This window comes from Vicugna pacos, chromosome 8 (assembly GCF_048564905.1).
Source record: "Vicugna pacos chromosome 8, VicPac4, whole genome shotgun sequence".
Taxonomy (NCBI): Eukaryota; Metazoa; Chordata; class Mammalia; order Artiodactyla; family Camelidae; genus Vicugna; species Vicugna pacos.
Window position 1 is genome coordinate 24,406,260 of NC_132994.1, and position 23,107 is coordinate 24,429,366.

Below are 23,107 nucleotides of genomic sequence, written 5' to 3' on the forward strand. Positions count from 1 at the left end.
AAAGCAGAGACAGGGAAGGCGACCGCCGGCAGATCTCGGCCGGGAAGCCGCCGCAACCAAGCAAGCGGCGGTGTGAGCGCGCACAGGTGCCTCAGGCCGGCGGCGCGGGGAGCTGGCGCGGCCGCCTCCTGGCCTCCGCACTCTCCCAGCGCGCCCAAGCCGCGGCTGCCGCCGAGCCTGGCAACCCCCACCCGAGCCAGGGGAGGAAGAGCCCAAGGAAAGGGCGCGAAGGAGGAAGGAGGGGAGAGGAGGTGGGGGGCGGGGGAGAGACCCTATTCTCCTCGCCGAGGTCTCCTCCCCAGCACCTCTGGTGGGAACCTTCGCTGGGCTCGCGCGCGCCTCGCTCCCGCCTCCCCACTCCGGGTGTTCTTCTCCCCTCTCCCCTCGCTCTCCCCCACCTCCCCTCTCTTCCCTCCCTCCCTGCCGCGTGCCTCCTCCCCTCCCCCTCGCCTCCCTCCCTCCCTTCCAGCGGCAGCAGCATAGCCGCTTCGGCGGAGCCGGAGATGGGCAGAGAGCGCGCGCGGCGCAGCAGCTCCGGATCCACTGCCCTCCCCGCCCGCAGCTCCCCGCGCCCCCGCCGCCGCTGTCGCCGCCTCGGCGTCCCCCGGTTCCAGCCCCGCTGCTAGGACAGCACCGCCGCCGCCGCCCGGCCCGGCCCGGCCCGCCGCCTGCGCCGCGCAGCCCTCGCGCGCGCTCGGATGGCGCTTTCCTCCCCGGACCGGTGAGTAGCCTGGAGGGCGCAGAGGGTCGGGCGCCCAGGCTGCGAGGGGAGAGAATCTCTTTTGCGTTAGGGTGGGTACCCCCAAACCACCTGCTGTGACTCCTCAACCTTCAGGCAGGGGGTCTCGGGAGGGCGCCGCTTCGTGATCCCCAAGGGGCTTTTTGCTTTCAACTCCACCTGCTGGCAACCTGGACTCCGCTCCCGCCCGGGAACAGCTGGGGGCAGCTCGCCGTCCCGCCTCACCTTCCAACCCCCTGAGCTCCCAGCGGCAGTGGATGGCCCTGACCCTCCCGTCACCCCAAACGGGGTCCTCTCAGCCCTCACCGTACCCGCGTTTCCTCTTTCTGATTTCCCGCTTCTGCCAGCCCGCAAACGCCCCCATCTGCCACCCTTAACCCGGCTTCGCGCTCACAAAGCCTGCTCCACCAAGTCCGCCCCTGACGCATCTTCCCTCCTTTTCCAAAGCCGGGCTCCGGAGCCCCACTGTCCCGCCGCGTCCTTTCTCAAGGCGAATGGTTCTCCCTGTGAATTCTGACCTCATTCCCTCGGAAACGGTGGGACCTTCCCAGCTTTTCTGACAGCCTCCCCAGAAAACAGACACAGGCACGCGGTGATCGTGGCTTCTGTACAGTTACTTTGGGTTTTTCAGCACCTGGGCTATTTAGGGTATGCTCAAGTATGAAAAACGAAAGACAAAAAACAAACCTATTGCGACTAAACTTTTTGTCATTGTTGCTGTAAAGAGCACAACTATTTACGTTGCTCAGATCCCTTGTATTCATTTAGAGGTGTCTTAGCCGAGTACAGGGAACGCCCCTATTTTACCTGTTCCTTCGGAATCAGTCTTAATTCCAGGTTGAAAACCGTGCACCTGAGTGTCTGACGAATCTGCTTTAGGCACAACACTATCAAAAGCTGAGCAACTCTTGGGAATAAGAAGCTTTTCCTTGAAAGAGAGGAGAGTAGCACCAAACTCATCCTTTAAAACCTTCTTTGAATTTGCAATAAGCTAAAGCCCTTATTTTTTCTTTAGATTCAGTGGGTAAGAGAAGGATACCGGAGAATCAGAAAACACTGCATTAAAAAGCGTCAGCACTATGGGGGTGCTTCGAGTGTTGTCTAGTATCTTAGCATCCAGTCTTTCTGTACAAGTTTTCTGAGGGCAGCAGCCCTTTCTTCTGAAACCAAATTCAACATTTTAGTACTTCCAGTTGGTTTAGAGAGAGAAAAGGGGAATTGTGTTCAATGAATGAATGAGAGCAAGGTGATGAGGGAATGAATGACACAGGAAGAGACAATTTAAATATTAGAAACTGTGCCCCTGATTCCCCACATATTGAAATCTTGAGAACAAAACTACCCCCCCACCACAGTTTTTGATTTAATTTTTAAGGAAGTGATGAGAATGTATGAATTTCGGCATGTTGGCCAAGGGGCTTGAGTTCTAAGCAATGCAGATAAGAGTATTCAGAAATAGATGTTAGAAACTTTGAAAAGTGTCCCATTTGAGTATGTAGTGTGTGAATATAAATTTCCTGGTGATGCTACTCTTACTCTTTTAAATAATTTGGGGGAATTAAGAATCAACTTGGAGTTCTTGCTCTTGCAGCTGATGGAGAGTGAATGCTTCCTCATCTTAAACCAGCAAGGCTCTACCTACACAAGAAATAGAAAGGGAAAGTTGAGCAATTATCTAGAGAATTTGTTTTGTGAAGATTGTTTTAAAATCTTGCCTTCTGCAACATCAAGACTTTAAAATTTTGTTTTAACTCAAACTGTATTTGAGCATTTATTTCTCTTTTCTTGTGTAGACATAGGCAGAAATGCAGTGAGCAAATCCCTGACAGGGATGGTTTTAAGTGATTGTTTTTGAGCTGCATCTAAGATCAGGAGAGGCTATGAATAATGACTTTATTGTTGGTTTTCTAAATTAGGAAATTCTAGTTGGTTGAATTCAATGCTTGACTAAGAAGAATATTCAAGACTAAGTATTTAAACTTTAATCACTGCAAATATGCACACATGGACATATCTGGTGGTTAGAGTGTAGGTAAGTTTTGAGCTGAATCAAAAGATCATTTAATTTTTTTCTCTAAATACTTTTATCTTTTGGGTAACAGTGGAATGCTTACTATATGCAATATGTCCAGCAATAATGAATCTTTATTGGAAGAGATACATTTCGATTGAATGAAAGGGAAAGCCATTGCAACAGTGACTTTGGTCATTTATTGCCTAGAATTGTGTTAATGATAAGTTCAAAGCAGTATATGCTCATGTCATTCTAATTAACATTAAATTCTAAGCAATGTCAGAAATGCACACCTTTTGTAAAGATGTATGCTTGTAAAATGTGCAACATTAAAATGGCCTTCGAATTACCTATGAAAATGCAAACAATCAGTTTGCCATAGATAGTGGCAGAATTTCTGTTAAGAACTCTTGGTGAGCTGGAACTCTGGAAGATCTGCCTAAATTTAATGTCATTTCATTATTAAGGGTATGCAAAAACAGTTAAATACAGCACATGGGGAGATGGCATACAAATATTTGGATGGCATATCTCTGGATATATTTAAATTGCACCTTGTAATTCTCGTATTTGTATATCACCCAGAGGATGAGCTGGATCTAAATTAAATGTTTTCAGTGGTAAAGAGAAATTAAAAATTGATAAAGAGAAGTTAAAACCTGTGAAAATGATATAGATTATTTCACCAGTAGATTGCAGTTAGTTGAATGCTCCGTGTGAAACCATATTCTGGCTTATATGTTGTGGAGAGACAGAGAGGGGAGCCTAGGAGGAGAAGGCAGGCAGGAAGGGAGGAGAGACAGAGAAAAGGTGCAGGCCTGTGGACACCTGCTGAAATTCTTTACTCAAGGAAAGCTAACTAAATACACACTCTGTTATTTTGGTGTATTGGATAATAGCTGTTTTCCAACTTGGATTTTAAGAAATGTGTCCTTAATTATAGCAATAAAAATACCAATTTTTTTAATGAAGTGGCTCATTTACTTTATTCAGTAAAGCCCAGGGGTTATAGGCAAACTATTTTATGTAAACTAATTGACCTAAATTAAATTCCAGACAAATTTAAAAGCAAAATCTTTTTGAAAGAAGGAAGACATTAATACTCCCACACACCTAAAATTAAAATATTAGATAAAGAGCCAAGTGATTTAGTGTCTTATAAAGGCAAGAAGATTCAGTTGAGAGGCAACTACACAAAATATTTTCATAGCTTTACATGTATTTCTCATGTTTTCTTATTTACATTTGTGGATGTATTATTCAGTATTTTTGGATATTTGCATTTTTATTTACAAATTCACAAGAGTTTCTATATTATAAAATGCTGCAAATTTTATGAATTCAAAATAATCCCCAAATTGTGCTTGTAAGTATCAAATGATTACACAAATGTTTACAAGTGGCTGTTTTCTCTCTTTATCCTGTAGCGGAAGGAACATTTAACAGAAAGCATTCTCAAAGAGCAAATAAACAAAGTGAATTTTCAAAACTAGAATGATGATTCAACCAAAGTTTTACAACAATGCTACCAAAGTGGTGCTCTCATAATATCAACTTTAATGTACAGTTAAAATTCCTCCAGAAAAGAAACATTTAGATTCTTTGGTTTTACATATGACTGACTGCGAATTTCACTTTTATTTGTTTAGCTGTAAATGGAATGCTTAGCATTCTTAATAGAAAGACTCACAGGATTTTGGTAAAGAGTGGAAGATACAGAGGGCATTTCATTCCCATCATTTTACTAATAACTTACCCAAGGTTCTTAAGTAGTTAATAGACACAGAAGTAGAATCCAGGTCTCCTGACTTCATCCTGAGTATCTTTTTATAAGGTAAACATCAGTTTTCCCCCTTATTTTATTTTAGGAAAGTAATAAGGGAGAAATCAGTTTAAAGAAAATCAAAAATGGAATGAAATAAAAGTCCGTGTTTCCTCAAGAAATGTCTAGGTCCTGTAACCATTATAGTTGAAAGAGACATTTTTTAAATCACTCTTTTCCACCTTTAGTTTATAGCTTGGGAAATATTTTAAATATTCAAAAAGTTTAATTGTAATTGGTCTGCTGAAAAATCTTTTAATATTTTTGCTTAATTGTCATTATAAATTCTTCACTAATATTGGTATAAATTTAATTTCTTTCATGGTAATCGTATGTCATGGACATTTCCATTCTCATTTTTAATAGAAGATTCAATGGCAAATACACCTTAAAACAGGTTTTTGCTTCTATAAGTAAAACAGTGAAAACAGACTTATAGTTTCTTATAGTTCCATCTGTGTGCATGCTCGGTATTTTTGCTGCCATAGGGAAATTCAGTGTGCCCATGTGTTCTGGAGTTTTGTCACCACAGTCTGAATAGCTCAGGTGGTCAGATAAGAGAAGTTTGCTTCACCAAGTTTCAAGTCCACAGATGAAGATCTTGGCACTTTTAGCTTTCTTTTCACTGATGGCCAGAGGGATCACTGAAAGTGAATGACTAAATCAGTGGGGAACTGGCATCATTACTGGGTAAAAAAAACAAACGTTCAAGTGTATTCTTGGTGATGTGGCCCATCAGTGTCGTGTTGTCTAGGAAGAGTAAAATGGTGATATAGATTGATGTTTCAATTACGTTATCTAGAACAGTACTGCATTGCCTAAGGGTGCTTGGGTTGGTGGAAGTTAGGGGAATGTGCCGTCTGGGACTGCTGGGTGACTGGTTCAGAAGCTGAGGAGGAAGCCTTGTCTTAGGAACTGGCCTTGTTTAAACCAATTAAGATGCAGATTTGACTGAAAGGAGAACTACTTCTCTAAGACTCCCATGACCTGATTTCTTTGCAGTGTAATTCAGCCCCCACTTATTGAGGGCCTAGTACATGGCAGGAACTGAAGTGGTGACTGCAGACACAAGGACAGATGCAATATACATTCTGACCTCAAGCAGCTTACAGTACAACTGGGGAGACATAAGAACAAACATGTTACTGATCACAAGTGTCCAGAGAGAATCAGAAGGAGTACAACTCAGTTGTATTATGCCATGCCAAAGTGGATGGAGGTAATGGCATGGCTAAGTCTTGGAACAAAAAATAATCTAGGTCCCTAAAGCATATGTTTCCATTGGCTCCCATATTAATTCTAACTCTGACGAAGATTCTTATGACAATGCAGTAACTTACTATGATCAATTGACATAGATAGTCTCATACTAATGAACATAATGGTTGATTCACTCCTTGCTCAGTCCTAGGGTAATTTTTCTAATGGAAATATAACTAATTATCCACTCTTAATATGAGTTTGAAATATCAAGTTTGTCCTTTAAGAAACCTAAATCCTCAAGGAACATTCAAAGGGACGTGTACAGAAGAAGGAAGAAGGGAAGGCAGTAGACAATGTACATAATATCAATTCAATAATTAAGAGTTTACAAACTGCTTTAACAAAATATATTTAAATTGAAACAGATAATTAAAAGTGTCTGTACCCTATTTGCTCTGAAGGTGGACATTTATTAAGTATGACTATAAGATACATAGGTACACGTAGGGCTGTTAATGATGGTATCATTGCCTTGACCTGTAAGAGATAATTGGGCTATTTCAGTAACCAATTCCTGCTGACGTTCAAGACCCATGATGGGTCTGAGGTTTTACCCTCTGAGTCAAGCATGAATAATTGATTGGAGTCCTTCTTTTGGAGTGGCTGCATGAGGGCAGTTAATCTAACTTGCACTGTTTGTCCACATTGGCAGCTTGGTGGCATTTTTCTGCCCCACTGAATGGCGAAGCAGCAGTTACAGAAATGGGAGCAGAAAAGACACCCAGAGGTGTTGACAGGTATTTCACAAGGGAAGTGTAGAAGCTGGGGCCATCTCCTGCTAGTTCTAATACATTTCTTGCAGAGATTAAGGGAACTACAGATCAGATCATGGTCAGAGCTGTCCAGCTAGGGATGGCAGATTCAGTACAGAATTAAATTTAGGACCCTTGCCATAATTTGGGAGAGCTGTATTTTCATGTAAAACTAAGATGCCACTGGAGCCAGGCAAGCTGAGAGCTTGAAACTACCATTTCCATTTACAGATGAGGCTGTACCTGAGGTCTGGAGGAACTTTTCTCAAACTGAGTCATTGAGTCTGAGCTGACCAGACCTAAAATGGAAATGGCAGGCTGGACAGTCACAAGACCTCCATGGGTCAGGAGTTTGGTTTTGACAAGAGCTCAATAGCAAGCTAATGGCTGCTTTTAAAAAAGGTGTGCCTGGGAGGGGTGTACTTTGTATCTTAGAGGGTGACCAGTCCAAAACCCCAAGGAGGACCTGCAAATGGAGGCTGCCTCCCTTTTTCCAGAGGCTCCAGTCAGCACAATTATTGGCCTCAGAGTCGTATATCTCACAGGTTTATTCCTGATGTGGGTCTCCAAATACAGAGAGCCTGCCACAGCTGACTGGAAAGCTTCCAGTGCAGTGTATTCATTTGGGCCTCACCTCATGGCTACTAATGTTTGGATTAGCTGATATAAAGGTCCGAGTAGAACGTTCAGGTGAGGCAGAAACTGTTTCCAGCACTCAAAGTTTCCAGTAAGATGCCGGGCATTTTTTTTTCCTGGTTGGAATTGAATAGAGGGCATTTTTTCGGACTGCTAGTGGCGTTGAATATCGTGACTCTGCCGATACAGTCCCATGAAGCTTTATTTGGCAAGCAGAGCTGGGCGTTTTGTCGGGGCTCATCAGTTAGCGCATCCAGTGCAAGTGTGATAACACCACAGTCAGGGCATTGCTCACAGATGCCTCCGACTTGGTCATCAGCAGGACATCATTATATAGTTAAAACTTTCTACGGTGAAGGGTAGAGGCACCCACGTGATCTGCTTAGGGATGGCAAATAGCAGAGGAATTTTGTTACCCCTGGACATAACCTGTAGTAATTCGAGAGGTTACTACAAATGTATATTGACGGCCGTGACCCATGAGTGTGAGTTGGTCTTTGTTCCCAGGAATCCGTGGGATAGAAAAGAAGGCCTTGGCACAGCGCGAGAGAATATAGCAAACGTCGCCTCTGCGCAGTGGGTTCAGTTACATAAGCAGTTGGTGATAATCCCTTCTGAGCTTCTAGTTCTAAGTCTTTTTCACCGGCCGTACAGGGCCATTGTATTAAGATTTTGTGTCTCTTCCTACCCAGGCTGTCTTCAAGTCCGTAATCAGAGCTGTGATTTCCTTCTCTCTTCTCAGAATTTTATACTGTTTCTGGGAAGAAACAGAAGATTGCAAAGTGATTTACATGTTCCATTAGCACTTCTCTACATGTAGCCTTTCCCAGTTGTGATCATCTTTTCAGGCACTTAATGGATGATAAAATATAAGCACATAGCACATTAATTCCTGCTGTACTATCAGCTATAGAAACAACAAAAATGGTACACTTAATTGGCCCGAATTCTCCGTCCACGAGATCATGTTAGCTTGTCTTTCCCACTGTGAACCCTAAACCCCATTAGCTGAATCTGAGATTTCTGTACATCCAGGCAGAAGAGCAACTTGGGTGTGCATGTCTAACACATCCATGCACGTGTGGTCCCTTCTCCTCCCGAAATTCCCCAGCATGCTCAGGTGCGGACATGTGGCCTTTGACACCTGTTGGGATAGGGATACCTTGGCCTCTGATCATGTTTCTCTTTCAGTCATTGGTCACGGTAGAGGGGGAGACAGCAATCAGGGAGAAGGAAAAGAGAGAGACGTCATGTGCACTTTCAGTTTCTCCTGATGTGGCAATGGCTCCTGGAATAACCAAATGAATTTTGCACAAATTTTGACCCATCTGATACTCTATATGAGGGAGCAAGGTCCTCATGGCTGACACCATCCATTTCAGCCCCAGAAATTCCTGGACTCAGAAACCATAGCCACATTGCTTTTTAGCTAGGGCGAAACCTCTGTCTGCAACCTCTGTCTGACTCAGTCTTGGCTCACGCAGTGGTGACCTTCTTTAAGGAATGCACCTTAATTTGGGGCATGAGCTGTCCCATTGTCTAGAGGGCATCCTTTAAGTTCTTGATGGTGTCAGCATCAAGCCTGGGAAGGTTTTCCTGCATGGTGATGGTGACCTCAAGAATCTGTCTAGATTTCTTCGGATCTCTTTCTCATTCTCTGGAGGACCAACTTCATCAGAATTCTACACTCAGTCCAGGACAGTCAGAGGGCAGATACTAGTCTAGGCCTCATCTATGGTTTTCTGTCTCAGAAAAATCTCCCCAAGAGAGTTAAAGCTGCTTTAGAGCAGCCAGAACCCACTGTAAAGAACTGAGAGACTTCACTGTCATTTCCAAATGGATCTAACTTTGCCAGGATAGAATGAAGGAGAAGTTCTAGCCATAAGACAACCTACTACTTGCCATTATTCTTTAGCAAGCAATGTGCTCCATGCCTCCTTCCCAGATAATCCAGTTAAAGTTCTAACAATTTACCTGATTTCTGGTCATGAAGTTCCTCCTTTCACACTCAGTGTATGTGAGCATCTCTCTGGCTATTGTCTGAAGAGGGGAGAAACCTTCTGCTTACCCGGTACAGATCTTAGTACTAAGTTGTAACTATTGCTGCAGATCAGAGGCTGGTCTCCAGTTTGGCGAGGTAGTCCCTCCACCTAGAGGAAAATTCGCAACAGAGCAGCATTGTGGCATCTGTATTTTACCTACTTCCTGGTACTTAGCCTGTAGTAACCTCCTCAATTCCTCTTCATTAACAGGCAAAAAGCGTGGAGGACCATTTATTGCCAACCTGGCCATATAATTTGCTACAGATTCCCATAGAATTTCTTCAAGTCCCTTTAATGAACCTGGGAGAAACTCATCCTTCCTTTTCCAGGAAGAAATCCATGTTTCTGTCAGCATCTCGTCCTCATCACCAACATTATCAAAAACTCTGAAGGCTCTGAGATGTTGCCCTGCTTGCAGGCTGACATAAAAGCCTGCCACAGATTCATGGATGCTTTTAGAAGACATTAGACTCCTGGATCAGAGATGAAAGACAATTTTTCACAGCAATAGCAGTAGCAAGTGTATCAGCATTTTTGCAGTGGTTTCTTAAGCCCCAGTTTCTAAAAGGCAACACACAGCAGACCTATGATACCTAAACATTACAAGAAAGGGATCCTGAACTTAAGAAATGCAAATCTTTTATAATGGATGGCAAGTATGCTTCCTTTTGCTCTAGCAGGTGCTCTATTTCTATCTTCCAAGGCTGTTTGCTTTACAAATATCTTTTAAAAATAGTGCAGGACAAAAGCAGCCAGTGCTTCTTTCATAAGATGTGCAGAAATGTAAAAAACTCATGGGAAATTGTATCCTAACAGTGACAAAAGCCTTTGAAAAATGCTTGTTTTGATAGGCTCCTTATTGATAGTATGATATATGTTCATCCTTGCAACTTCCTAATGATGGAACATTTTAAACATGTGAGACCTGAAACTGGTTAATCTCTCATTAAGACAAAAACTGAGAAGGAAAAGTGTAACATTTAAAGTGTAACGTTAGACTTTTAATTAGTTACTCCTGACTAGGTTTAGTTAAGGCAGATTAAGGAATTGAGAATTTCTATGTTTCAGGAAATTAAAAATTTGAGCCTAAACCACAAAATATAAGGATTTTCTATTTTGTGTAATGATAGTAGATTTTAAATAAAAGTCATTAAACAGAAATGGGGTCTATTCCTATTTCCCCAGGGCCTTAATGTTTCCCAATACTTTATGGTTTTTAAGGATAAACTTTTCCACATAATCAAAGGAAAAAGGTTCATTGCTGTTTTATGTTTCTGACTTGTAGACTGTTTCTTCAAGACTGAGCGCAGCTGTCATTTCCTCTAATAGGCATCTCTAATACCCCTGGCTGGGACACGTACCCTTTCTCTGTGTTGGTGTAATGTGCAGGCTTATCTGAACAGTACTGTGACCTTGCAACATCACATTGTTCTGATGTGTTTGTATGTGTTTCCCCCACTGGCTTACTCTGAAAATAGTTGCTCATTAATCTTCATACTCCTAGCGCCTAGCTCCTCAACTAATACGTGGTGTGTATTCAATAAATATGTAGAGGTGAACTGAAGTAACAATGTCCATTGGCATTAAACTTGCCATCAGATATTTTAGAAATTCAGGTCCCCTGAGGAATAACTTGATGGAAGATGTGTAGAATATTGGAGCTGGGATATTCTTTAAGAGTTTTTAGTGACCACTAGTGATAGCCATGTAAATGTCCAAATTCTGATGTTCCTTCCTAGTTTTGTGACATCCTGAAGCATTTAAAGTTATTTCATGTTTATAGTGAAACTTCAAGATTTTATACAGCTTATATACACTTAGACATTGAGTGGAGGGTCACAAAATCTAACGCTAGGTTTTGTTTAATCATCAGAAGTTTGGGAGTCACTGATTTATATCATCCATGATGGACTCCTCTTCTAATCCTAGGTCAGAAATTTCAAAGCCTCTGACTTTTCTTCTTTACCAAAGACTGAGGATGAGCATACTCCTCTTTCACCTTCTGTCCTGATGCACAGTTGTGCTTTCTTCGTTTCTCTGTCATAGTGTTTTTCCCTCTGATGTTCAGAAGTCTGCTGCTCATGCCTGCCTGTCTTTGTAGTTTCCATCACCCACCTACCCCAATCATTATTGCTGTTATAGCCAGTGCTACCAATGCTGACAACCCTAAGTCTGGTGCACTTCTCCAGTTCCTTTTTTTTGTTTTTTTAGGTTTCCAATTTCTCTGCCTCCTATTGCTTACTTACATCATGAAAACAGCCAAAACATAAACAAAGGCTTTCTCTAAGAGACACTCTTTCCTCCTATGCAATAAACTTGAAGGATCAGATGAAATGGTGGGCTGTGTGGCTTTTATTTTGTTTGCTGGTTGCTCAGGGGCTGGCTGCATCTCCACTTCAATTCAAGGGCTATGTTCTTCTGATTTTGTTTAGAGCCACATTGGAAAGTTAAGAAAGTTAAGAATCATTGAATTTCGACTAACAGAATTTTTATTGTTTTTTTCATAGTAGACAGGTCTTTGGTAACTGTTCTGTCTCTACACTGCCTTGTTACATTAATAGCAACATTAACAAATGGATATTTTTAAACTGATAAAATAAAGATGTAATTTAGGAGAATAAAAAGGTTGGAGTAAATCAGATACAAGATAGATAAGGTTTTATGGGAAATGTCAAAGGTCAGGAAATGACTTTGGCTTGTTTGGAGCATGACAGTGGCAACCTTGTGCAAATAAAGGAAAAGATGAAGCTTTTGGACAAGAGGAAAACATAAAAATAACATACAGGAAAAAGGGGACAAAGCAACAAATTTGTAGACTGATAAAGATGAGTATTAACTCATGTTATGATAGGGCTGCATGGAAACACTGCATTATATAGAACAAAAGTACAAATCTGTAATCAGAGAATACTGGGTTTATATCGCACCAGACTGTTTACTAGCTGAGAAACCAAAGTCAAATTTCTGGTATCTCTAAGATCACTTTTCCCATTAAGGAAAAATTTTGCATGATTATTGTGAATGTGGAATTAGATAATATGTAGAAATCCTTAAAACACTGACTGGCACTATAAATTCTCATTCAATAAATGTTACGGTTTCTCCATACTTAATATTTTGAAAAGACATAATCATTTCAGTTTATAATAAATGAAATGAGTATATTTTCCAGTTGGCTAATTAGCAAGTGAAAGTCACTCTTCCAGACCACTAGGAGAACTTTCTGACTATGATATAGTAACGCAGGAAGTAGCATACAGTGAACACCGAAGAACTGATTAGAATCGTACTTTCCATGCAAAATTAAGTAGACACTTGGGAAATAAATTCTGTACTTTAATTATTATTAGGTTGATGCGATGCAAAACTTTCCCCAAGAATTAAAACTCATGGACTGAAAGATTCTTGTTCTACCTAGGATAAACACAGCTGTAAAGAGTGCATATCCCATTCTAACAATAAGAAAAAGCCAGAAGCATGACAAAATCATACTTTTTTTTGAACTCATCAGAAATCTAAGTTCACAGGGCATGAATTGCTAACCCCTGGGGAGATCTCTCCGTGGAGAAATTGGTCATAGAGATGATGTCATATGTGGCAGAGAACCAAAGAATACCTGGCCATAATACAACAGGCTAAAAATAAACTAGCTAAAATTTTAACAAATTGCTAAAGCTGTAAGTAGGCTAGAATGATAGTATGGAACCTCTGGTAACCCTGATGCAAGGGGAGTTTGAACTCACCAGTACTTTTATGTGAACCTCTGTCAGGTGCTTATGAGAAATAGTGGAAGCAGTGTAGGAGACAAGAGGGAGCTTCCGTCAGTAATGTAGGTGCAGAGCAGAGGACTGGCCACCACCGTAGGTAAGCACAAAAGCCCCCTCCCTCCAAGCCGCCAGCCCCTATGCAAGCACGAGGCAATTCTAGAGGAATCTGAAGTCTTTGGTGCACTGAAGCTCAGCTCCTAACTAGGTTTACTCAGTGCCCCAAACTAATGGCCTTTGACTAGGGGAGGCATGTCCTATTTCCAAGGACAAATAATTTTCATCTGTCTCAGTAGTCCTACATTTGATGTTTGGTGTTTAATAGAAAGTGACAAGCTTCCCAAAAATTCAAAGAAAAAACAGCCATGATCGAGAGTCAAAGCAGTGGAGAAAACCAGACTCAGAGATGAATTGGAGTTGGAGTTATCTGACAGAGACTTTAATGTAACTATCCTTGTATGTTAAAAGACCTAGTGGAGCAGGTAAACAATATGCATGGAAGATGGAGAATGTAAGCAGGAAAGTGGAAACTATAAGAAAGATTCAAATGGAGATGGAAGAAATAAAAGGGAATGTTATCACAGATCACAAATTCCTTCAATGTGCTTATTAGTAGACCCAGTATCTCTGAGAAAAGAATCTGTGAACCTGAAGATAGGTCATTAGATACTTGCCAAGGTAACAAACAAAAAAAACAGAGACAAGTAGAGACCAAGGAAAAAAAAAAAACCCAAAAAATCAGAACAGAGCATCCAAGATCTCTGGAACAATACCAAAGGGTCTATTACACATGCAATTGGGATTCCAAAAGAAGAAGAGAGAGAGAGAAACCAAGCCAGAAAAATATTTGAAGAGTTAGAAGAAATTTTCTTTACAGAAACAAATATTGGCAAGATTTTTCCTGAAAATTTTTTTAAAATAATGAAAATTAAAAAAATAAAGCAAACTTAATGAAAGTCATCAAGTCACATATCTAAAAAGTCAAGAGAACTCCAAACAAGATAATTAAACAAATAAGCCATTAAACTACACACACATATACACACACATACACACTTCTGTATATCATATTCAAACTACAGAACAGAGATGAAAAGAAAGTAGAAAAATTGTACTACAAGACATGTTACTAAAAGGTTCTTCATGTAGTAGGAATAAGATACCAGATGAAAACATGGGTCTATGTAAAGACATGAAGAAGTCTAATAATGGTAAAAATTAAGGTATATATAAAAGATTTTTAAAAGTTTTAATTCCCTTTAAAGACAATTCATTGCCTAAAACAACAATAGTAACAGTATACTGGGGGTTTCTAACATGTGTAAAAGGAAAGCTTATGTCAATGATACCTCAAAAGTTACACACAGTACAAAAATGACTATTGTATTTGATTCTTTACCATTTGAACATCTGTACACATTTGTAAACAAATAACCTCATTTGTGCAAATAACATTTTGCATCATTCCAAAGTGTTGATACACATTATTTCATTTTATCTTTATTCTAATCAAATGAGGAGTTACTGATATAGGCTTTTTAGATGTTTAGTGGATAAGAAAATGGTAATTCAGAGAGGTTACATGGCTTGCATGGCTTGCTGGAGTAATTATATGCTGGAGCCAAGACTAGAAATCATATACAGAAACAGCTTACCTCCATGCAGAGTAGCTGCCCCCTAACACTATAACCCAGTGTAGACATGTGACCTATTTAAAGATTATCTGTCCCTACCAACTGCACACTAATTATTTAACACATAGTGTATGCCTATTTGATATTATGGAATATTTGTTCCCTGGTAACTTGGAAGGAAGTATAACTTTGACCCCATTCCATCTTGTATTCATTTAAAGTTTAGTTGTGTGAATTAACATTTTTTTGGAGAATTGACTACTACTCTAGAGTAATTGGTCCAAAATTTATTCTCAGCCTACAATGTAAGTGAGTGAGTGGGTCTGGGGAAGATGAGTAATGGAAGTGATTAGCCCCGCCAAGTGTGTTTTGCAACCCAGGCTGGTTTGCATAGTGTTTCTTCCTGGACCATAATAAATGCAGAAACTAGAGGAAGCATTTAGAAAATTTTAGAGCAAGTTGGAAGTAATTTATGTCTGTCAAATCAAATAATCGAAAATATTGTCTTATATTTTAAGGGTTTCTTTTTTTCTAGTAATTTATTTCTTATTATAGTTTACAAAACTATTGATTCATGACTGATAGGAAATTTAAAGACGAAACTAGTGCTTCACTGCAATTAGTTTGAGAAGCACTGATCCCTAGACATTCAAACTAAGTAAATATAAAATAAATGAAACAGGTCTGTGGCCAAATTTGGCCAATGCCTTTCCAACTTCTGATCTTGCTTTTACATATTCTAAATTTGAGACCTCTACACCAGAGGTACGTTGTTCTTGCCTCTTCCAGAACAGATTTCACTGTACTATGCTTTATCATTATGTTTTCAGTCTACACTGAGCCCTGTGAAATCCAGTTTACCTCATTATGCAGGATGCTTTTATGATGATCTAGGATAAATATTTCTCACACTTTGTTTTTCAGAGGAGTCATACTGATTTTATTACTGATTATACTGAATGAATAATTTTCTTTTTTTAATGGTTGCTAGGAAGTTCAGAGTCGAATTTCTGTCCCTAATAACTATAAAGAGGCTTATGTTATGTATTTCCCAATTTTTTCAAATAAATGTATGAATGATCTTGTTTAATTTCATGTCTCCTACCCTATTCGATCAGTAAATTTTTTTTTTCTCTTAATGCATTTAAATTTGTAGCAAAGTAAGGCGCAGCTAGAAAGATGATGTGTAGTAGGGAAGGAAGGAACCGTCTACTCAAACATGTTTGTACGTCGTATATTAAATATCTGAATCAATTTAAAGTACATTAGTTCTTCATTATGTTGTACTCTCCTTGATACCTAGTTGAAAACAATCTGTGAAAAGGTAAGTTGGAAATTTTGATGTTAAAAATAAATGTAGTAGGGGAAAAATTTACTGTAAATATTCTATATAAAAGTAGGCAGTAAAATTTACCTGTTTCCCTCATTCAGATCTGTCCTTTTTTAAAATATATTTTTATTGAAGTATAGTCCGTTTACAATGTTGTGTCAATTTCTGGTGTACAGCACAACTCTTCAGTCATATAGGAACATACATATATTCATTTTCATATTCTTTTTCAGCATAAGTTGCTATGAGATATTGACTATAATTCCCTGTGCTATACAGTATAAACTTATTATTTATCCATTTTATATATGTTAATTAGTATCTGCAAATCTCAAACTTTTAATTTATCCCTTCCCACCCCCTCCCCACCCTGGTAACCATAAGTTTGTTTTCTATGTTTGTGAGTCGGTTTCTATTTTGTAAATAAGTTTGTTTGTTCTTTTTTTTTTTTTTTTAAGATTCCACATATAAGTGATATCACGTGGTATTTTTCTTTCTCTTTCTGGCTTCCTTCATGTAGAATGACAACCTCCAGGTCCTTAACCAGGTATGAAAACTGGGCGTCACTTCATGATTATCTCCATGTCCAGGCAGTCTCACAATGTTTCAGGTTCCCGATTTCAGCGGGGCCCTATCTGTAGGCAGACTGTGTAACCAAAGAGATAACAGTGTCCTACTGAGATAATATGCTTTTATTCCTAATAGCCACCTGAGGAGTAGATGAACAGTACATATTATTACAGCAATTGTGAGAAAACTTCAGGCCAGATTTGCATCCTGTTCAGCTTGGCATGACAATTTTGTGGTTTCTGGAAAGAAGTTTCTATGTGGCTAACCAGGGAAAGAATCCAACCTATTAAGAACAATTACATGTGGTTTTCAGCTCTCTACAATGGAAGCTGAAATTCTGTATAACTAATTGTACTTTATGCAGATAAAAAGGAAAGTTTAAAAGCAAACTGCTCTGCTAGTAAAAGTATGAAAAATATTGAAAGCTCATTTATTATCAGTAGTTTCATAACCATTGCTCAGCTTTGTTCTAAGATTTTGAATAATATTGGGTTGAATTCTATGGAAGAAAAAGCAATTGTAATATTTTTTAGCTTACATGACCTTACCTTTAAGACTCACTGAGAATTTCTTGATCATTAATTAAAGCTGCCAAACAGTTAGTGAACTTCTATTGAATAAGAGCATTTTTCCTGGCTGGTGAGACAGAGCCACCTCTAAAATGATGTATAGCAATCCATAGATAAAACAGAAATTACTTATAAGAGGAAATGACTTCTCGTTCAATTGAAATAGCAGGGTCCAGAAAACATACAAGTCATAATTAATTACCTAGCATGGGAATTGTCTAAATCTTTAGAAAACTGTCCAAGATCAATTTCTCTTCACCTCGAAATTATTCTCCTGACGTCCACAAAAAGTTTATTGACATAGGCCAGGTATAAATAGTCCAGAATGTGTTAGAAAGTTCATTTCTCAAACCAGTTATTTAGATGAGCTATGTACTTTCTCAAATTTGTCTATGTTCTGATATTCTGAAATATAAAAATACGTGTATACACACTCAAATACACGCACACGTATACATACTTATGTATATACAAACACAAACTGCCAAATATAGAGATACAGAAATATACTCACATGCAAATGCAGTACACATCCATACACTTGTAAATATCCTTACACGTAAATATGCACGTCAGTAAATATGTGCACAGATACATAGATACACACATGTGCAGGCCTAACTTACCTAAGGATTTTAAATTCAGAAAACATCAATTCTTAAATTCGCCATCAAGACAAATGCAAGGACTTTCAATAGGACAAACACAAAGACAGGGAAGATAAACCAATACAAAACTGGGTGAACAAGGTAAATCTGACTTCTGTTGGTAGTATTTTTTTTTCAGTATTCTTATTTCCATCTTAGTTCTTGATCCTTGTGGATTCATTCTTTCCTTCTGCTCCTTCCTTGAGCACATCAGCCCTCAGATGAGGCAGGCCCAGGAGCAGAGGTAATCTCTGTGACTGCTTTGGAAGGGGCAGAAATACATCATCATTATCGCTGTTAAAAGTAGTAGAGGAGTACATCATCATTACAGCTGTTATTAAAAGATAATTGTACGTGACATTATGGTTAGACACTATAAAGCCCTATTACCCACTTAGACAGTCCCTGCTTTATCTAGGAAATTATATCCAATATGAAATCAAATCTACGGAACAAAAAAGGTGGAAAAAGTAATAAATCAATATCCAAACAGACTGTAAAATATAACTCAGAGTGAGGAACAGTGAATGTTCTTACATCGTTTGCTTGAATTATTGTCTGTATTCAACAAACATCTATTAAACTAGTATATGAAAGTTTCAGCGCAAGATAAATGCTTTAGATTAGTAAATGAATAAACTGGCATGAATCAATTTGAGATGCAACAGAACAGAATGATCCTTTATCAGATCCTTACTACTCATAGGGGCAATTTAATTCTGTGATTAGGAAGCCATTACCTACAACATTTTACCCTTGCCCCCCTGGACTCCCAAACCTCACCCTTGTGTTGAACCTATTGTGTTTATTTAATACGTGCAAAGAAAGTCATCAAAGCTCTTGAGGTGAAGTAAGAGAAATTAGCCTTATTTTTCTCGCTTTTCCAACTTTTAAGTCTTTTTGGAAAGATCTGTTTTGGCAGCAACTGCCCCTTCATTACAAAGCAGAAGCATGAGATAAGGGATTGGAAATTAGACAGTACTGGTGGCTTAGATAAGAGGAGATAAGCCAAAGAGAAATAAGAAGGCATAGGCAAATGAGCTACAGTTTTCTAAAAGCTCTGATCAGACAAGGGTGAGCAACTGTCAACTCAGTTAACTCACATGAGGTCATGGAGTTAGTAAAGATAAGAAATATTTATCGGAAATAAAATGATACAGCCATCTTCTCTAACACATTATATCCTTGAGAGGGGGGAGTGAAGAAGGGGAGGTGGGAGGGGGAGAGAGAGTGAGAGAGATTTAATTATGGAGCATTATTGAGTGACTATTATTCATATGACAAAAGATGCATGAACAATTCAAACATCTTATTTCCTCCACATACATCTTTTTATTTATTGGCTCAGTAAATGTCACTGCATTTATGCGTGATGATCCCTACTTTGTTAATTTCGTCTCTACCTCCTGTGCCACCCATAACCTTATTTCCTCTTTACCTTACTTGGTTTCCTGTTATCCACTAGTCCTTATATCTCCCATGCTTCTGATGAAACAAGGCAGGATCCTGTGGGGTCTTCCCTGGTACAGAGCCTTTCTGTGTTGTGTGGTTTCTTGTTTGTAGGAAATAGGCTTCATTCAGTGTCCTTGACCTTCCCTGAGTTCCAAACGGCAGGTTCAAACAGTTGCTAATCAGGGAAGAGAGAGAATGCAGAAACCTGGGAGGGATAGTCAAGAAACAATAGTGCAGCCTTGGGACAGGGTCCTTGTTCCTCCTCAAGGAATGTGCATGACAATATTTTTGAGTTCTTCTGCAGGAACTAAGGCCCCCACCCACGTGGAGGATGGTAACTTCAGGCTGAGCACAAAGGTTCCGGGAACACAAGCCTTTTACCTCATCATTAGCCAATCAGAAGAAAGTCACACACCATGTAGCCCTCACCCCAAATTTTGCCTTTAAAAACTTCTCCCAGAAAACCATCTGGCAGTTTCGGTTTTTCGAGCATGAGCCACTGGTTCTCCTTGCTTGGCCCTGCAATAAACCTTTCTCTGCTCCAAACTTCGACATTTTGGTTTGTTTTACCTCACTGTGCATCAGGCATAAGAACTTGTGTTCAGTAACACTAATGCATTTAGTTTATTCCATTTTATGAAGGCATTTTGGAAATACAGGAGCTCACAGTTTTGCAGACCAATGTGGCATTTAACCAGGAGCACTTGAAAAGTTACCATAATTTTCACAGATGTAATATCAAAATCAAGTCTAACATCTGCAAAAGAATACTTACGTTTTAAAATTGTTTTGTATGTTTTGAACCTAAACATTTATACTTCAGAATAAAAATCTTAATATAAATACTAAATAGCTTTATATAATCTTCAAATGCCCTTTTTAACCAATATTCATCCTAATTTAGAAAGGTTCTGAGTAGATTTCCATGCTACAGGAATGACAAATTATGAAGACCAAATGTGTCTGAGATTTGCTACTATAATTAAATAAAACCTACAGCAATGATAATTGAAACATTGAATCTATCTATGGGTTGCATAATCATTATTATACTGCATAATTATGAAGCATAAATGTTAAGTCATTCACATAAATGACTATCATTAAGTATTACTTTTACAGAGCCAAACTTTTTGGTTTTTCTCTTCCTATTTTGTCAGTGGGGCCATTAGTGGTGATAGCTGTGTGGGACACAAAGCAGAGGTGGGCCAGTGATACGGGTTAGTAAAAGAATTTACCAGAGGTGAAGAAAGGGAATAGTAAAGGAGTTTATTAGGTGAGCTGCCATAAACAACAGCAGGCCACACAGATGAGAGGTGCCTGTGTGAGCCCGGAGGGCCGGTTGTGGGGTCTTTTATAAGGTTGGGTCACAAGATGCCTGATCAGCTTGTGCACAAGTCTCTGGTGGTAGGTGAGGTAAGAAGTTTAGGGTCCATGAAAGGTGGTGGGGTTTAGGACTCTGATAAGGTGGGCTGAAACAAGCCAGCCTGAGCTATTGTGAGATTAGGCATTACCTGGAGCTATTAGTTTGTTAGGGGAAACACGCCCAGTGAAGAATGTACTTTATCTGTAGAGGGATCACAGGCAGACATCTGAGAGCCCAGGAATGGGAGTCTTGGAGTTTAGTTGGCCCTACCATAGCTTCCCCAAACACCATGTGTATTGAATCATTATTATCATTAACACAAACATCATAATGTAAATAAATACTTCTTCCATGAATAAACAAAATCCAGAATCTTGTTTCTTTCATTGGAAGGCTCTTCAGTTCATCTGTAGTGGATCCAAGTCCATGATTATCTTGAGGGAGAATAGGTTCTTCCCTTGAGCAGGAAAGAATTCGAGAGCAAGGCATGGCAAAGTGAAAGTAAGTTTATCCAGAGAGACACACATTTCATGGACAGAGTGTGGTCTGTCTCTGTCAGAACGGAAAATGGTTTAGGAGATACACACTCCATAGGCAAAATGTGGGCCATCTCAGGAAGGTTAGAGAGGAGAGAAGCCAAGAGGTGTGGGGTGTTTAAAGTGAAAGTAGATACACACTCCGTAGACAGTGTGGGCTGTCTCAGAAGGTGAGCACGACAGAGGGAGAGGGACAGGGAGAGAGAGCGACCACGAGGTGCATGAGTTGTTGGGTTTTATGGGTCAGTAATTTCACATGCTAACGAGTAGGAGGATTATTCCAACTACTTTGAGGAAGGGATGAGGATTTCCAGGAAATGCCCCCCTGCCCACTTTTTCACCTTTTTATGGTCAGCCTAGGAACTGTCATGGCGCCTGTGGGCGTGCCCTGAGGCTCAAGGTCTACTGGAAGTCGAATCTTCTGCCATCTTGGTTCTAGCCAGTTTGTCCTGTCCTCAGTGGCTGTGTCATTCCTTCAGTGGTTGTGCCCAGCCCCCTTTCCTTCACTTCAATTAGGAACCCTTGCTGTGGTTTGTATTTTGAGACATCTAATGGACCAGAGAAAAGAAATCACCTCAAATCCATTCTCACAACCATCATTATCTTCCTTTCTGCCTTACATAACATTTATTTTAACCAAGCTTGATAGCTGTGCTTCCCAGTCTTGAATGTCCATATGAATCACTTGAAGATACTATTAAAATGCAAATTCTCATTCAGTAGTTCCGAGGCAGGACCTGGGATGTCTAGGGAACTCCCAGGTGAATTGCTCCTCTGTGACTACACTTTGTACAGAAAGGCTCTATGGAATGCTAAAGGACCACCTGCTTCAATGGATCATAACCAGGAGCCTGTATTCATAACACAGGTTTTAAAATTCCATGAGTCTCAAGAAATCAAATGCAAAATTTTATATGCATGTGGACATGAACGTTTTTTCTTTTCTGGAGAGTGAGTTCATAGTTATCAGATTCTGCAAGAGGACTATGACCTAATTAAGATAAGTGGCTATTGATTTAATCTGTTCCATTTTTAGATAAGTAAACTAAAGTCTAAGGAAGTTAAATTGTCTGGCTCACACAATTAATTACAAAGCTAGAACTTGCTTGTATCCAAGTCTCTGGTGCCTAACCCCAGGGCTTTTAATGGTACTAGATTGTCTTTCAAGTACTGATTAGAGAGAATGAAGGTTTAATAATTCAGTAAGTGAATGAAATAAGGAAGGAACAAATAAACAGGTGAATGTCAACACATTCATGCAAATGAAGTGGGTGGGTTTTTTGGAATATTTATTTTTTTCTTTTCAAGAGAAGCCTATTTAGCCTTGGCCTAGATTGCAGGAGAAACTGGTGGTGTCCGTCGTATTCAATGGCTTTGATATGGAAGAAGCTGGGGAGTAGCAAACACTAGAAAGAGAGTATACAGGCAACAAAGGCAGAACTTAGAGATTAATCCCTCAATTTATTTTTATCTCTATCTGGATAAATCTATGCAAATGCTCAATCACTAGCCTCTAGTGTGAAAATAATCAATTATTAAACATTGAAAAAGAAAAAAAAACTTTGAATCTTCAGAGAAATGTATTCACAAACTCTACCATGTTTTCATAGCCACTTATGCTTAATTATGAATACAGAATGGCAAAATTACAGGTTCTTAAAAGAATTACACCTGAGATGGGTGCAGTGAGTGGGACTTTAGGCTGAGCTATGATTTTGAAGGTATTAGAGTCTTCCTGTTAGGATAGCTAATTAGGACCTAATACAGATACTTGAAGCTTGCACCTGAGGCCCCCACCATAGGTGGATGCTGCCTTAAACAGACAGACAGCAATGCTTCCATGCCTTGCCCAAAGGTCAATGGACTATTAAAGATAATAAAGGACACCTTCAGTTAAAAGAAATGCAAAATTTATCTTTAAGAGGGTAGGGTTTTCCATTTAATTACCAAATCTGAAATCAAATCAAAAGA

General features: G+C 39.6%; 1 protein-coding gene across 1 annotated transcript in view; it reads left to right on the forward strand.

Annotated features, from left to right (window-relative positions):
- Positions 1–490: 490 nt before the first annotated feature.
- FUT9 (fucosyltransferase 9) overlaps positions 491–23,107 on the forward strand; it is a 161,666-nt gene continuing 139,049 nt past the window's right edge. The window contains exon 1 of the mRNA XM_072966288.1: positions 491–721. The gene's annotated coding sequence lies outside the window, so the exon portion shown is untranslated. The remainder of the gene's footprint in view (positions 722–23,107) is intronic.